The sequence below is a fragment of the Ambystoma mexicanum genome, chromosome 6p, assembly GCF_040938575.1.
Source record: "Ambystoma mexicanum isolate Mex_15411 chromosome 6p, UKY_AmexF1_1, whole genome shotgun sequence".
In the NCBI taxonomy this organism is placed as follows: Eukaryota; Metazoa; Chordata; class Amphibia; order Caudata; family Ambystomatidae; genus Ambystoma; species Ambystoma mexicanum.
Window position 1 is genome coordinate 218989065 of NC_090935.1, and position 18763 is coordinate 219007827.

Below are 18763 nucleotides of genomic sequence, written 5' to 3' on the forward strand. Positions count from 1 at the left end.
ACAAAATTGTCATGCAGTTTCATTCAGTGGCACCAGTAGCCATCCCAAAAACTACTTTTCACCAACCCTGTAATGCAAAAATATTTATGGATGGCCCCGAACATCTGAGATGTTCATGGACATTACAGGGCTGTCCTGGGCTGTTTGCAAACTTCAAAGGTGGAAAACTAACAGTTTTTTGGCTTTTTATGGCCCTATCCCATCCCATCCTCATCACCCCTCAGCTCCCTATAGATTGTTTCATTAGTGCAATGCTGTGTTTTTTAATATGTTTCTACTGCGATGTCCGCGAACAACGTGGCTGACCGTGAATCCAACATGGCTACTGTTACAAAATATCTGAGGCAGCGCTTGTTTTCACCATCCAATCAACCCCATGGACATCATGCCGTGCCCTGATTGGTCCAGGAGGATGTCCAAGGACCACATGGGGAAGTGAGTCCACAGACTTTATTTTTATCTACTTCTTGGCCATTTTTAAAAGAAACTACTGGACAGATGTACATCGTATTTACAAAAGCATGCTTTTGGGACCAAGCTGCGGCTCCTACTGCAAATTTGGTGAAAATCCTTCCAGTGGTTTGGGCTGTGGGCATGAGCAAAATTGTTTCTCCATTGCGTCTATGAGGAAACTTACACATTTTAGCACCCCCTATAGCTTTGTCTCACCCCACCGCCCAGACAAAACCTCACCAAACATCACGGAATCAATCTCAGGGGGCCATATACTATAGGTTTGGTTAGGATTCATCAAGGGGGGGGCAAGGTTATAAGCTGCCCAAAAAATAAAATGCTCATATATATATATGTACATACACATATATATTCATTGACAAAAAACGTTGTTAAAGTGGCGTTATGGTTAAATTTCACTACTGAAAACCTATGCAATTCACTTACAGAAAACATTGTTAAAGGGACATTATGGGTAAGTTGTCCTAAGGAAAACCTATAAAATTCAGTGCAACAAGTACTTGAAAGGAACATTACACTTAATTTGCGCTAATAACGACCTATCCATATTATGGTTACAAGTAAAACCAAAAAAACACCAGAAATTGTATTTAATTGATGACATCACCGATGGCATCACATGTCTGGCTCCCTCTTTTTTTGTTCACTGACATATCTAGGACAGGTGGTTTTGTTGACTGACAGGCAGGAACTAAAAAAAATCAAAAGGTACTATATTTGTAGAGCTTCCCCTTTTCATATGTTCTTACACAACTTTCCAGTCACATCATATGATACATATGAATAGGGGAAGAAGCAAGCCTAAAACACAGCAATCATTTCTGTGCATGAAGGTAAGCAGTTAGGTTATGAACACTTTCTGGTAATACTGCATCTTTTATGCTTATTTTACTTTCTCTGTATATGCTCATATTTGTATCCGTTGTGGTCTCTTTATGTTTTGTGTGTAGTAGTTCAATGATGTAGTAAGTGAGCCATTGATAGCTACTTATTACATGTTTCACAGTACACAAAACTGTGAAACGAAAACATTCATCATTTTACTATCCAACATGGCAAGATTTTGAATATTGCACCTCTATGGTGCATGCTGCAGACAATGGGCCTCATTACAAATTTTCCAGTCCGGACTGCGGTGATTCCGCGGCGGCGGTAACAAAGTTTCCGCGTCTGCAAGGTTGCGGAAAGACCGGCTGATTACATGCTGTCAGTCGCGCGCACCACACGGACGCGTAAACGGTGTAACCGCCGCCATGGAAACACCCAAGGAAATGGACATAGTGGCGCCACAAGGAAACAGACAGGCAGCCATCATATAAAGCACAATACATTGCCATCCAGAGTCAGCACAAGCAGAATCCACACTGTGAGAAGCCAAAAGGGACCACCAGCATGTCTGCCAGGATTCCAGCCCAGAGGCAGCGCAAACAGCGCTTTAGTGAGGCGGAGCTAACTGTTCTGGTCGAGCACATAGTGGAGCATGCTGACATGCTGTTCAGTGCCGATCAACGGCGTGCTACACAGCAGCGGAGGAAGGAAGTGTGGGCATAAGCAGCACGCAAGTGCACCGCTGTGGGCGTGACTGTGAGGAGCGTAAAGGACTGCCACAAGCGGTGGGACGACCTCAGGCTGAGGGTGCGGAACCTGATCTGCACACACCGCCAACGCAGCAGTGGGACAGGTGGAGGACCCTCTTCCCCACTGAGGCTGCAAACATGGGAGGAGCGCTGCAGCAGTGTCCTCCACTTTGAGGGCATCCATGGGATCGGGGATGCTGAGGCAGGAGTGAGTCCACCTGCAGATGCTGGTAAGTGAGCAAATATGAATGCCATATGAGTATATGTTGAGGCCAGGAGTGGCCCAAAGGACCCATTAACAATTAGCCATGCAATGCTGTGAATGTGCTGTCTCTCAAAAGTAACTGTGAATCAGTGCATCCCGTGCTCGTTGTCCATCTAGTGGACCCCCAGGAGGAGGTTGAGCCATCCCACCCCCATCCCCATCTCCGTCTCCATCCCCATCTTCTTCATCTGCGTCTGGGGGCATTGGAATGTTCCTGCGCAGGCACAGATTGTGCAGCATGGCACAAACGAGTGTCATTTTTCCGTCACTGGGCTGTACAGCAGTGATCCGCCAGATCTGCTCAAACAGTGGAACCGGGCCTTCAGTAGTCCAAATGTCCTCTCAATCATGCCACGTGTGCGGACATGTGCCCTGTTGTACGCCTCTTCATGCCTGTTCCTTGGCCTCCGTACAGGCGTCATCAGCCATGGCGTGAGTGCATATCCAGCATCACCTACATGGGATGTAGATGTGGGGGACATGTCAGTGTTTGTAGTATCATGTCTTCATCAGATGCAGTGCAATCTTGTGTCATTGTTCATTCATTCATATGTGGCATGCAGTGGTTGGACCGGTGGGTGGTTGTGTTCTTTGGTCATCGTAGAGGACGTTGGCAACTGGACATTGACCAACGCATTGGTGTGCATGTGTACCTTGCCCTGCAGGTGACATTGGCTTGTGAGTATGGCTATAACGCTCACCTCGTATCAGGGCCGGTCTTTCTATCAGGCCGTGCAGGCAGCTGCCTGACGTGCCATCCTGTAGGGGGCGCTGGCATGGCTCCAGCAGTCCTTGTCCTCCAGGATCCCTTCACCATCATGATGATGCTGCTGCATCATTTAATTTCATAATAAAGTTACTAAAGTCATTTCGCGGTGCCTGAAAATCAGACTCTGACTGAGCAGTGAGCACGGACAGTCTGCATGCGTGCTCCTGCTGCTGTTCTACAAAGCCAGGCACCGTTGATTTTATGATGCTAGCAACATCAAATAGCAACATTTGTTGCTTTCACTTCCCGACCCCGGGCGGCCAGGCTGCACAGCACGTGCCTCCCTCAATGAATGTGTTGCAGGGTGATGTTAGGCTGGCTGTGGCTGGGCTGTCAGTGTGTTCAGTTGGCGGACAGTCTTTTATTGCCCATTTCTGCTGAATTCCAGTCGCCCTGGTATAGGAGGTCCAGGAGTCAGGTAGGCGTCCAGGGCAGAACTACGCCAGAAGCCGCCCATGTGCCTGCCAGCAAGATTGACATAAGGCGGTGTTGATGTTATTGGTAAGATCCTCATCAGACACTTGTGGAATTCCCACATTGATAAACCCTCATCATGTGTTGTCTGTGGTGGGAGCTCACAGTAAATATGTATAGGGGTCGGTATAGTGTACATAAGGAAATCTTTTCTGGCAAACTCATATCAGTTTCATTTGGAACCCCCTCGCTCTGAGTGTGAAGTTATTAAACGCGTGCCTGTAGCTGTAGCTGTGTTGAATGCGAAGTCAGACTTTTTTTGCAGATGTTTCTTTCATTGTCCTAGAAACGCATGCCCTTTGCTACTGTATAAAAGTTTGCTATGGCAGCATGAATGGCCTCCTTGCGCTCCGCGTGCCTTATGCAGCACTTATTCATTATATATTAAAGGACTAGTGCATTGCCGTTACGGTTTGTTCGAAACTTGTGTTTTCTGATGCCTGTGCAGGATGAGATATGGTGTGAAGTACAATTCCTTCAGGTTTGCTGGTTCTGCCACCTCGGAGAAAAACATCCTTCATACTGCTCCCTTCAACTCGCTAGTGGTACATTATTTGGTGTTTGTCTTACTTTTGGAACGTTTCTCATTTATCCAAAATGTGTCTTTCTTTAAATGTCAAAGCTCTTTGATATCTTTAGGTGGAAACAGCATTGCACGTTTTAACTCACAAACATGAATTAAACGACTATGCCTAAGCATTAAAAAACATTACAAAATGCCATTTTATCATTGATTTAGGCAACTTGTTTTCTTTCCTTCAGTTGTTTGCAAAACTGGTCCGCAAAATGATTATCTTCGGAAGATAGCGCAGTGGTTTAAGCTCATGCTGCATACGTCTGTGTGCAACTTGTAGGTTCAGGATTTCAATCCTGCAAAGCAGATTTTATCCTTCTGAGGTCAACAAAATAAGCATGAACGTGTCGGGCAACACAGACCCTATCAGAGGGCTAACAGAACTCAGGATATTCAAAACGAAAGCAGCAGCATAGGGGAATGAAAATGGCACCAGGTGTCAGGCAGGGAATTTGGGCAATGGGGGATCAGGCAGCCAGCAGCTGAGCGGCGGCTAGTTTCAGGTATTACTCAACGCGTCATACTTCAGGTGTCAATACATTGAGCACTAGCAAAATGCGTAATATCGCCTGTTATTCCAGCTTGGCAGCCAAGAATCTGGCATGAAGCGCTATACATAAATGGGCTACTTATGTATAATTATAATTAATAACACAATAGAAAAGGGCTTATTGGGTATATCAATTCTCTCTAACACATCAATCTTGCAATATATTAATTTCTATGTTTGTTCTGGGGCTTTAAGTGTGCGCTTTGCAGCGCTTGCATCACAAGCTGTGTTCTCTTCCCACGGGATACGCGGAAGTGTTCCTCCACATCAGGCATTTGCGGACAAAGAAGGGTTAAGAGCTCTTCAGTGGGCATTTTGTGTTTAAGCTCCCTTGTGGCTGGCCGCCTCATGATATTGTAATGCACCTCATTTGTAACATACATTTTTTATATTGTCATTTTTTGGGGGTCGGGGTACAAACAATGCTTCCTGCCGGGGTGCAATCTGGTGTAAGACCGGCCCTGCCTGGTATCCACGGGGACGTCACTCAGCCTGTTCTGACCTCTTACGACCTCAAACCCTTCCCTGGAGTCTACTCGACTGGAGACTGGGCCTGAAACACAGGATTGGTAGAGTTTAACCCCCTATTGTCTCTGTGTGCTTGAACCCCTTCTTCCCCGGGGTCCAACCCTTCCCTTTGATCCACAGCTCACCTTGTTTTCTTGGAAAGTGTGCTCTTCGTCCTGCTTTCAGCGCAGGGGCCCGTTGATTGATGCGGGCTCGTTGCTGCCTAGTTACTTCACTGGCAAGAGTCCGACAGGTAAGTATAATAAGTCTTTTGAACAGTTCTCTAACTTCGTTCCTTTCCTTCCTTCGATGATGGCCGGCGTCCGGGGATGGCAACGTGCTGCTGAGATGAGTAGCGCTGAAGGTGAGTGAGAGCGCAATGCGCAATCCGACCCTTTCGTATTTGTATTGAACTGAGTTCTTTTTCTGTGTCTTTTAGGTGCTGCAACGTTTTCAGCGTGGATGCCGGTTATGAGGAAGAAATGCGGTGAGTAAGCGCGGTATGTGGCGCCTCTAGATGTTTCTACGCTAACCTGGAGTGTCTTTTCTCTCTTGCGGATGGATGAGAAGTTCCGGAGACAGAGTTCTCCCAGAGCGGCTGGGATTCAGGTAAGCGTTTGAAGCTCGTACAGTCTGTAAGCGAAGATTTGCTGAATGTTTACTAATGCCTTTTTTCCGTTCTTTTCCCTTTTCCTTAGGAAGAGGCGTGCCGGGATGGGAATGACACTGCCGAAGATGCCCGCTGAACAGAAGGAGCGATGAACGATGGGCAGAAGCGCCGCAAGGTAAGGCTGTTCCTAACGGTGTTCTTGTTCTTGCAGGAGTTGAGCGCAGAAGAAAGATGCAGGCCTAGTGGAGACCGATCCGAACACGGTGAGTGTCACGCTGCAGGTGCAGAAAATGCAAAACATGCTTCTCAGCCTGGGCGTGGCTTAAATAGTTTCTGGGTATCCCAGGTGTCTCTGGGCTGAACCACACCCAAAAGACTAGACTGCACATGCAGTTCTGGGAACCGAAATATGTGGGGGCATCCATCTTGTCCCCATCAATGCACTACAAGTCCATTCCCCAATGTTATCCTATGGGAGTGAGTGAGTCTGGTGCCACAAGCGCCAAGTCTGACTCCAAGTGGGTCTTTGGAGGGATGGAGAGGCCCTTGAGGGCCATGTAGGTGATCGTGGCCTGGCTCCAGCCTGACATCTTGGAGGGCTGGGGACATGAGGGGCAGGAATCATGAAAATGGCATTGTGCAGTGATGTGCATACATGGCAGAGTCAGTCCACTGTGATGATGTAGTCGATACAGGACGTCTCATGTACAGGTATCATGTGCATTGTGAGGGCAGTGTTGCATATTGTGGGTGGGGGTTTGCAGTGGCTCCAGGTGTATGTGCCAGCGGTAGTTCAGGCTGTGTGTGTCATGTGGCAGGGTGTGTACGGAGACACTGTGGCAACCTGTCATGTGTTGCTTTGTGATGTTTGGGTTCTGCTGTCTATTCAGTTGATGGGCGGGAGGGTGATGCATGTGCAGTCGCAGCGGCACACTCACATTGCTCATTGCCCCGGACACACACACACACCACTTCCACAGGGCCGGTGCATTGGCAGCTGTACTCACCGAATAGCCATGTGCTTTGTCCAGCATAGCGTTCCATGTACCGTGGCAATGTGGAATTCGCAGTAGTATTAAGTCATATGTTGAGCCCTGGAAACGTGCGCAGCAATGTGTTATCACTTGCGTGGCATCACATACCATCTGTACATTCAGTGGGTGGTACTGTTTCCTATTGCGGAACACCATCTCGATTGCACGTGGTACTGTCAGATCAACGTGGGTGCAGTCGACTGCACCTATGCAATTTAGCATGCCTACTATGGCATGGAAGGCCAACTTGGTGGCAATTACCTGGGGGAGGGTACGGGGTAGGGAAATCTGTTCAGACACATGGCGCAACAGGGCATCCAGTACTTGTACCAGGATTTTGGAGAAACAGGGTTGTGATAGGCCGTGCAGCTCACCAACTGTGTGTTGATAGGTACCGGTGCCAAGAAAATGCAGAACAGACACAACCTTCAGGAGGGGGGGATGGCGGTGGGGGTGTCTATGTGGCTGCTGATGTCGTCCTATCATGGCGGTGATGTACAGGATTGTTGGACGGTCCAGCCGGTATAATGTGTGGATCTGTCCTGGGGTAAGGTTCCAGGGTGAGGCCCTGATGCGTGGTATTGCAGGCTGCCTGCAGGGTGGTGCCCGCTGGACAGTGGGGTTTGTGATGGGTACAGGGTTAGCTGGTTGCCGCCTGCGCCTCCTACGCCTCCACCTCCTCCTCTGCAACATTACTGCCATCATGTGCAGTGCTGCCTGTTGGTTGAGTAGGCCCAGGCCCAATGCTACTAGAGCTGCTGCCTGCATGGTTCTGTTTTGAGTTGGCCTGGGTGTGGCCCTTTTTTAGGCTCCCAGTGGCCTGCTGGGTCCAGCTGGGCTGATTTGGTGCACCTGTGCCCCAATTCAGGTCACCAGGCACTGTTTAATGTCATGTTCGCGGTGGCGGCGGTACCGCCACCGTGATCACGGTTTTAACGCCAATTTTCTGGCAGTGTTTCCATGTCCGCGCTACTTGTGATGCTCGCGGTGTTTAGTATTGCCGGTAACGGAGGGGTTTCCGTGCAGGCAGAGTTTACGGGAGCTTGAACTCCGCAGTGGCGGTTGAAGGTGGTGCTGTTTCGGGTCTGCAGGTCATGATTAGGTGGACGCGGAAACGGTGCCGGTTTATTTAATACCAGCAGCGTTACGTCCGGACCGGTGTGCTTGTAAGGAGCCCCAATGTCTATGTTTGCACATGAGTAGGTTCATGTACTGGAAATAATGCAATGGTGTTTATCGCAATGCATTACTTAATGAACTATGTATGTCATGATAGTTTGCTCAATGACCTCTGATAGTGTTCCGGCAACATTATAATGACAATCCCTTGTTGTAGAGGCTTTTCATGAAAACTAAATGTCCATGTGATGTCATCAGGGATGTCATCAACGAAATATGTGATGTTATGTTTGATGTCATGGGTGTTAGTCTTAGCAATGCACAGTGGTGGCGCGAGTTATGGTTGCTTAGGTTACCATAACTGGTGTTTTTTGGTTTTGCTTGTAACCATAATATGGATAGGTTATTATTAGTGCAAAGTAAGTGTAATGTTCCTTTCATGTACTAGTTGCACTGAATTTGATAGGTTTTACTTAGGGCAACTGAAGCATATCGTCCCTTTAACAACGTTTTTTGTTAGTGAATTTCATAGCTTTTTAGTAATGCAACTTACCCATAATGTCCGTTTAACAATGTTTTTTGTAAGTGAATTGTGTAGGTTTTTACTAGTGCAACATAACCATACGTCCCTTTAACAACATTTTTTGTCAGTGAATTGCATAGGTTTTTACTAGTGCAACTTAACCATAACATCCCTTTAACAACGTTTTTTGTCAGTGAATTTTGTAGCTTTTTAGTAGGGCACTTTAACCATAACGGTCCTTTACCATAGTTTTTTCAGTAAAGGTGATAGGTGTTTAGTAGCTCAACTTAATTATAACATTTCTTTACCAATGTTTTTTGTAAGTGAATTCCGTAGGTTTTTACTAGTGCAACTTAAAGGGGTAGTTTACTCACAAATATTATTGGCTAAATAGATGGCCCATAATCAAAAATATATATAAAAAATGTTTTTAAACAAAGTCCCTATGTAAAGTTTTGAGCAGATGAGGCAGGAACTCAAAAATGTGAAGAACTAGGAGGCATCAATTTTGTGAAATGGATGAGCCTCATGTGCTTGTGTTAAGCTCTGCTCTTTCAGCACTAATGAAGCAAAAGCCAGCCAGCTATAATAAACAAAAGCTACCACTGGGTGGCTTTTGCTTCAGTAGTGCCGAAAACCAGAGAATGCAGGCAGGAAAGCTGCATGTAGGTAAGTGCTTATTTTTTAACTAAGCACTGCAAATATTATAAAAGCTACAGTTTTCTTTCTAAGTTTTCCGGGCTGGAGGAGACGGGAAAACTTAGAAAGAAAACTGCAGCTTTTAAAACGTATTTATGTTTGCGGTGGCTTCAGCTTTGAGTCCCCTGGGCTCCAAGATAAAGCTACCGCAAACATAAATACAACGTTGTTGTATTTAGAAACGCAGCAGTTTTCTTTCTAAGTTTCTCAGGCTTTTGCTGCTTCTTTAGTGCCGACAGGGCACAGTTTAACATGAGCTGAAGAAGCTGCCTGAAATGGCAAAATTGATGCTCCCATGTAAACTCTTTGAGCCTCGTTTGCTCAAAGGTTTACATAGGAATATTCTTTAAAATTATGTTTAATTCATGTTTTTGATTATTGCCCATCTTTCGGGACAATAATTCTTTTGAGCAAACTACTCCTTTAAGCATAATGTTCCTTTCCTTCAACAATGCTTTTTCAGTGAATTTCATAGGTTTTTAGCAGGATACCCTTAGTTTTTGAAGATGTACTGTACAACATACTGAACCTGCGGGCACCATGTGAATGCTCACAGCAGTCCCGGCATATGTGTCTGGTCGCGCAGTTTGGGTGGCATCCAACCTGCTCAGAAAGGCAGGGGCTCTCTTACATAGTCGTACCATTCAGCAAACACAAGGAACATATCATATGCAAGCAGCAGTATGCAGATTAATTGCAAGGTAAAAATAGAGTAGGTCTGCAAACACAGTGTACTTATGAAGCAAACAGCACAAAGGCATAGGGACTATGACATAACGGAATGCACTAACAACAGATGTGACGTTTCTCTTCAGCAATCTTACCGCACTGCTACTGTGCATAGGAACAAATAACAAATGGCCAGAGTAAGGACGGGAAAGTACTAAGACCAGAACATCACTGCAATGTATCAAGCACACTACAGTTTGTCTGATAATTGTGCAGGTGGTGCAGTATACATTAGTACAAACGCATAACATTTTGTTTTTGTATGTAGCAATGGCAAGCACCTTTACAGTGGCTGGAAGAAAATGTTCCTCATGACGCAATGACTTAAGATACTAACCCCATTGGTACTCACAGTAGTGTGAAACGTAAATTATGAAATATATATTGCTTCATGTACACCTAACACATTTTGTTTTCTGTAAGAGAACCTATTGGAAAGGAAAACAAGGCACCACAAGTGGCACTCCTTCCACAACAGCATATGGGCATAGGAAAGGAAAGAAACTCTGTAAATAGCAAAATAGACAGCCTGGAAGCCAAAATGGAAGAATTGATGAACAATTTTGCTTCCTTAAAAGATTGCATACAAGGATATATTATGGACAAAATAAAATAGCACTGCCAGACCTGCACGTGTACCCCTTCCCCATGTCACAGCCCGCCATCCCCTCAAAATCGGTGTGATGGGAGGCGTTACAGTGATACCTCAATCCCTTCCTCCCCTCACAATCAACTTGTGCAAATCTCCAATTCCCCACAATAAGTATCCACTTCTGCTACCCCTTGCCTTTCCTGTGTGTATGAATGTGAGCAAGGAAATGTTGATATTGAAATTGTTGCTGAGTGTATATGTGGTATTGTTTTTTTTAAATGCAGCTACGACTCAGCGGCACACAGTCCTCGTCGGAATTACTGCAATTAAGCAAAAGGGAGGTGTCCGACGGACACTGCACCTGCCCAGCCTATCCGCAATGACAATGGGGGCATCCGTACGACAGCAGTATGACCCGCATGTCCGCATCTTGTGCACCACCTATAATTACGTGTGGGAGCGGACATTTGTTCGTTGCACAAGTACACGCATGTATATCTATTCCTCTGTGTCCTGGTAACACCGCGACTGTGCAGCATATGCAAACGAACTTTAATTAGTTCGAGCCACCCATACACGTCCTACAGGTTCCTATACACATAAACATCTCACCTGCTATGACCTATAGACACCCAGCGTGTCCCAAACTGGTCGGCGCACGTGTGTCACACTATTACTCAGTACAGAAGTGGCAACAGTGTGCATAGGACACCTATGCATGTGTGCACAACGTATTCTGCCCAAAATGCATGCTGCAGACAGCTATACCAAGGCAGAACAGTGGCGAAGTCACCATGGGACCGCACCCACGCTGCGTATGCCCTTATTTCGGGGACACGATCCGGACAGTGGAAAACTACAGTGTTGTTCAATGTACGGAGTGTTTTTCGGAATGTACATGCTTACAAACACACCACAATGTGCCATTGCACATGTATATATGTTTTTGAACAATATAGGCCTGTTTTCTGGGTAGAAGTTCTCCACAGCAGCCCACAAAAGGCCACACCCCAGAGCTGCTCTGCAATTTGTTTGTAGCTTTTTAGAACAGAGTAGCAGGGCACGCAGGTTTGATATGTAATTAATGTTGGACCAAATCTGCTTTGCTACATTGCTTTTGCAAGTAATGGCAGCCATGTCAGCCCAGCTCACTATGCACAGTAATGGAGAAAAGTATTAACAGCCCTTCCTGTGAACCACACCCTCACTTGTGATAGTCCCCACTGTCCCATTTCCATGTGTTGCATGCTGAAAATGGTAGTATGTGGCACGTGCGTTTCTCCAAGTATGACGAGGGCCGTGCCCCAATAAAGCAGAAACATTCCTTCTTCCCTTTCCACTTTCTTCTTTCCAGCACACCGTCATTGTGTTCTGTTAAATCGTTCCACACGCATCCGCCAATCACATTGAAGAGCTCTCTATGTAACAGTAGCAGTTCTGTACAACAGTCCTCTGTGTGCACACCACACCCAGAAATGTTATTGCGCAATCCCTCAGGCTCCACAGTCCCATTTCCATGGCCACCATCCTCAAAATCCCTGGATGTGGCTTTCGTGCTGTTGCGGTGTGGGGAATAAATTGCAACCAGTGTAGGGGAGTTCGTTTTTAGTGGCGGCTCTGAAAAGAGCCTTTTTTTTAGGTGCTTCTAGAGAAACAGCTTTTTTTTGGTTTTTATTTGATTTTATGTTTTCTTGTGCTCACCTTGTTACAGTAAACTCTTCAACGCATCCTGTAGATGGGCAAACAAAACAATATTACCAATGTGTGACAACGAAATGCCATTTTCATGGGAAAACTCAGCATTTCCGTAGCTATGTGGTCATTGTTGCAGAAGAACATTCCACCAGCGAGCAAAAAATTAGACTGCTTCTGTTGATGAGACATCTTTCAACCTCTGGCGGGTAACAACATACATTAGCATTGTCCCATACTCTTCTTAGTGTTATGGATGAGAAAAGCACCTGGGCAGTGGGACAAATCCTCTTCACTACATTCAGCAATGTGATAGTGCAGACTTGGCCCCTTTGTGACTTTTACATGCATTTCTGAAGCGGGTAAACTGCATGGCACACACAAAGTGGCCGTCGCACCGGACTTTTGACACAGGTTGCCTAGCAACCATCCACGTTCCGCATTGGAGGACACGCATTATATGAATAGCACAGCCCCGCCAGAAGGCGACAGCCGGCACCTTTCCTACAAGGCACATGATATAAGACACATTGCCTGTCTGTGCCTGTCCGTTGCCGCCGGGACACCATCGCCGGACCCGTCTGAAACTTCAGTACTTCTCTGGACACTTATGAGTACCTACTCCCTAGACCCATACAATGAACTTCCACCCCAGCATTCTCACCCATGATGATTATTCCTGTTTTATGATCTAGGCCACAGCCAATTAGACCTTTCACCCTCATGCATTCGCTGAATGTTGCTTAATCCAACTGCTTGTCTGTACACATATGGTATTCATGCTTCAGTTCCTTCCTGAACTTGCTCACCTCTCGCATATACACTGTACTGCCTGCCCACTCGTCAATTGTTATTTTGTATGCAGCTGCATATGCGAAACTTTGAGTTAGCCTATCTTGTTTACCTGAATACCCACAGCATACACATTGCACGAACTAGCCAAATCCACTGGTGCAAATATATCATGTCGCTGACCTATGCGCAATACTGTGTCAGCCTCTCTTACCACGCTCTTCGCCCATACCGCGCTATGTATTGCTTATTTGAACACTGCCTATTAAGCAGGGTCAAGCGCCAGTGAAATTTCGAATTAGCCTAACATGCTTTACCTTACCATTGGCATATACATTTGCTCTTGTGTTGCTTATTTGACCAATCTTCGCCTACCTAGTCAAATCATGCCCTTATGAACAATTCAATTCAGTCTATCCTGTTATAACGTGCCAATCGCAAACACATTTGCCTCGTGTTGTTCATTTGACCACTGCCTTTTTAGCCTGGTCAAGCCTTTGTGAAATTACGATTTAGCCTATTTTGCACTGTGCCAAATGCACATACAGTTGCCTTGTGTTGTTCATTTGACCACTGCCTTTTTAGCTGGGTCAAGCCTTTGTAAAATTATGAATTAGCTGTTCTTGTTGCACTGTGTCAATTGCACATACAGCTGCTCTGCGTTGCTTATTTAACCACAGCCCTCACACCATGGTTAGCCTACTCTGCATTATCCCATTGATATTCCACATTACTTGGTTTGGTACCTGCTCACTGAACTCTGCCTTGATTGAGCTTCCTCAGGACACCAACCATAGTCTCATCTCTACTCCCACCATCATGATCGCGGCCACCACATTCCTACCTACACTGAGTACCTTCGTTCAGGACCTAAGAATCAGGCCGACACCATTCCTTCCTAACCTACTTATGGCCTCATCTTGGAACAACAATGATACTCCCAACATCCTTGGCACCGTTAATACCCCATCTAACCTATCTACAGGTTCAACCACTATCTACCCTAATACAATTGACAGAAATAGCAGACCAAGAGCTAGGCTCCCTTTCCATGAAAACTATTCTATTCTTAGAGCTGATAGATCTAACTCTAGAGGAGGAGGCACCGCTATCATCTTTAGATCGACATTATTTATGAGAATAGCCACATCTCCTCTGGTCGCCTCATGCGAACTTCTATCAGTCAAATTTCAAACTTCATCTAAAAGTACTGTCACCATTCAAATCATTTATAGGCCCCCTGGTCCTTTAGGATCATTTGAAGAAGACATTTCCGCTATAGCAGGGGACAACTCCAAAGACACAGCACAAAACATTATTTTAGGTGACTTTAACCTCGGATACAATGATCTTAATGACCTACCTGCCACATCCATAGCTAATGCCTTATCAGATCATGGCTTCCTACAAAAAATCACACAACCTATCCACGAGAAAGGCAGGACACTCGACTGGTTAGCTGACCTAAACTGCAATATTACATTATGGACAGACCACCACCTCATCTCCTTTGAGCTCAACATCAACAACCTTGAGAGGATAAAAAGACCTATCGAATCACCTTGTCTCACCAGAAACAAACGTAATATCACAGCTGAGGCCATCATATCGCTATCTAGTAATCCCAATACTCAATACTCCATCTCCTACAAATGACCCAAATCTGATGGTAGGTTTGTACAATGAATCAATGATCAAAGCTTTAGATACTATCGCCCCATTAAAAATGCGTAGTGGGAAACCAAGGGTGCATCTGAACACTTGATTCACTCCTGAACTTAAACTACTACGCACCGAAAAGAGGAAATCTGAAATGCTCTGGAAGAATACTCCTCCCACTGAGAAAAAAATCAACCTAGCAAAAATCACAGCTACATACAAAAGTGGGATTATCCACACTAAAAATGATAGGATAAACCAAGCAAATTCCAGCTCCAAAGAACTGTTCAACATCTTAAGAGAGTTGGAAAATTCTTATCCCCCTGCAGACTCCTGCCTTAAGGATAAACCTTGGTGCACCAGCATCCAAAATGCACTCACCAATAAAATGAATGGTCTCCAGACCAAAATAGCCCTCAAACGGCAACAAATCACCACCGATAATCTACTCAAACTGATCACACCCCCTCCTTAAACCCTGACTCAGCATTCAAATTCACTAATGTATCAGTACCAGAGTTACAAAAAATCATCGCATCATTGAAACTCTCAAATTGCAAAGGTGACAGTTGCCCAGCACAGATTATAAAAATGTGGCTAGAGATCTGGCCCCTTTTATCACCAAACTAATCAACTCATCATTTTCCAGTAATTCCGTACCCTGCAATTTAAAGGAATCATGGGTCCGCCCCTTACTCAAGAAACAAACGCTAGATCCATCGATACCCACAAACTATAGACCGATTACAACGGTCCACTTTCTATTAAAAATACTAGATAGGGTTGCATATTTGCAAATCCAAAACTATCTTGAAACTAACAAACTACTTGGTACACGACAATCTGATTTTAGACCGCAACATGGAACGGGAACTGCACTTGTTGATCTTAAAAGCCATATTAACAAACTCAAAGATAAGGGTAGAGTGGGGTTCCTACTCCTACTTGACCTGCCAGCATCCTTTGACTTGGTCGTCCACATGCTACTCTGTGACCACCTCGCATCGGCTGCTCATTTCTTGAGCTCAGCTATCAAATGGATTCAATCATTCCTTGATAACAGGGCCATGCAGGTCTTCTCACCCTTGGCAGCTGCTGACCCCATTCCTATCACCGGTGGTGTGCCACAAGGCTCTTGTGTTTCACCTACGTTGTGTAACATCTTTATAAAGACCTGATTTGATAAACTGGACCATCTGGGTGTCACCTACACAAACTATGCAGACTACACCAAGATACTCCTACCACTGTCGGGTACGTATGACACAGATGTAGCCAGGGTCAATGAAATTTACACTATCATTCAGGCATGGATGGCCTTGCCTGGCCTCTGCTTGAATGATGACAAGACAGAGATTCTCCAGGTTGGATCACAAGCAAATCTACAGAAACTCAGCCGAAACTTCACCATCATCTGCATAGATGGGAATAATATACCCATCGCAAAAGATGTAAAAACTGTAGTTTTTTTACTTCGATACAAACTCCAAATTTACTAAACATGTAAATATGAATGCGTCAGCTACCGCCTACACAGGCAAGTTGATCAAGGCATGCAGACCTCTACTATCACAGAATAGCTTTCTCATACTAGCCAGAGCACTTATACAATCCAAACTGTATTACTGCAACAGACTATACCTAGGTGCTAAAAAATCCATCCTGAACAAACTCCATATCCTGCAAAATAATGCTCTTAGAACCACCCTAAACATACCCAGAAGAGAGAACAGGACAGCTACCAGAAAACTATGCAAATGGCTTTCCATACAAGACAAAATCAACCTGAAAACTCTGTCTCACACATAAAGCACTAAACCACAGAGACCCACCCTACCTGACTGACAATTTCACCCTGAGATCCTCTACCCGTACCACAAGATCTTCTAACACCTCTTGCCTTTTGGTACCTAGATACAACCTCAAAAGAGCGGGAAGCTCCAGCTTCCCTGTCCTGGCTGCCCAACTGTGGAACACACTCCCACAGGACATAAAATCTATCCAAGTATTCAAAAAATTCTGAAGTTGTGCGATCACCTGGTTACCCAACAAGAACTAACCTTATCTTTATTATCGCCTCTAGCACCAAGCCTGTCACATATCTACCCACCTGCACTTACATGACCTTTGCGTTACCTATGCCTGTTACTATGCACTGTTTGAATGTAATGCATTGTATTTGTAAAGTATGTTATGTCATATGCACTTGCATGATTTACTTCAAGTGACATCTGTAATTTTAAATGCTTGTAACATTTATTAAGTGACTCATGTCATTTTACTAAGCTCTGCAACTTGTAACCAATTCTTTACTTACTAGCGCCCAGATACCTATGGGTCGGGTGCGCTATATCAAATAAAATAAAGAAACAAACAAACGTCTTCAGTCGACGGGACAAACCTAAACAAGCCACGTAACCCAAATGCATGCCGCCGTAGTGCATGACGACAAAATCAACAGCAGCAAAAGTGAACAGGTCTCTGCAAAGTGCATGCATATCGGCGAAACTGCGGTCATGGACAGTGCACCACAATGCGTCCACTCCTTCCAAACCGAAATTGCCATCCAAGTATCTTTCCTGGGCATACTTGTGCAGATCTACCACAAAGGCATCACCCAAAGTCAATACTATGTGTTTCTCCATGTAACCCATCCTCACTATGCAGAGTAATGTAAAACAGTATGACCGCCCGTTCCTGTGAACCACACCCTCATTACCTGATTGGATAATCCCCACAGTCCTATTTCCATTGGCCAGGATGGTGAGAAGCGCAGAATGTGGCACGTGCGCTTCCCAAAGTACCGCGAGGGCCGCACCCACTAAAGCAGGAGAAGTCCTTCTTCCCTTTCCACTATTTTATGTCCACCACTACCTCATTGGGTACTGTTAATAGTCACACATGCATCCACCAATGCCATCCAAGACGTTAGCATCTAACTCTGTCAGTTCTGTACAACACTTTATATGTACCGTTACACATTCAGCCTGCAATTGTCATGTCATTCAAAAGCACGTCCAGTAGAAACTTCAGTAAAGGAATGCAAGATTTGTGCATCCACATTCATCTACATGAGCACTCATCACCACAAAATAGAGGTGTGAATACTTTTTCTGCAGTATGTTTACAACTCTTTTATAAGTGCTTCTGCGCATGGTATCTGCCACTAAACGTCTATTACGTTCTTAAAAAGCATACTGTTTTTTCTCTCCATCCCCGACCATCAATTGGCACTTCAATGGTATATGCTTGCAACGTTTTCTTTTACGCATATCATCCAGTGTAATATTGACACAGGAACTCTTTTCTTTCCTTCCGACAATGCTGCGTATTTTTTTCCCCACTAACCCATCTCCTACATAAATCGTAAAAAATATGTCACCAAAACCAGCACTGCATGTATCTTACCAACCTAAAGCAAGTTTCCAAAAGATCACTGCCTGAACAGCTGTGGTTCTCTCTAGGCTGGCCTATTGCAAAAGCCTCATTTAAAATCTGCCTGCTTCTACTCTCCACCTTCTACAACTCATCCAGAATAGGACTGCGCAACTTGTCCTTGGCCTCAAACCCAGGGATCCTATCTCTCCTGGACTGAAATGTCTGCACTAGATCCCAGTGGCTGTGAGGAACAAGGTGAAAACCCTCTATATTAAGCACAAGGCCTTCTGGGCCCTGGGACCTCCATACCTTCAACTCTCGCTTCCTAAATATCTCCCTGCTCTAGCTCTTCCCTCATCCGCCTCCAACTCCCTCAGGGTCATTCGCTTCTGCAAGAAACCAGTTGGTGGTAGATCCTTTTCTTCAGCTGGGTCCTGCCTCTGCAACAGCCTCCTTGCCTCCCTGAAACTTGAGGAGAGCCATTGCCGGTTCCGTAAGCACCCCAAAGCCTTTTTCTTTGCTTCTGCTTTTTCTCCTCCTCTCCCCTGCTGACTTCCTGGCTGAAATTGATTCTGCACTGGTTACCTGGGCACTCTCTGATGTCGAGCCCAGGCCTCCTCCTCCCGCCAGTCGCACCCCTGCACTGCCTTTCTGGCAAACCCTGCACATGGGGACTGTTTTCTGTATCCCTAACAGTTCCACCACCACCTGATGTCTGCACTTATCCTTGCACTTGCCACCATCAG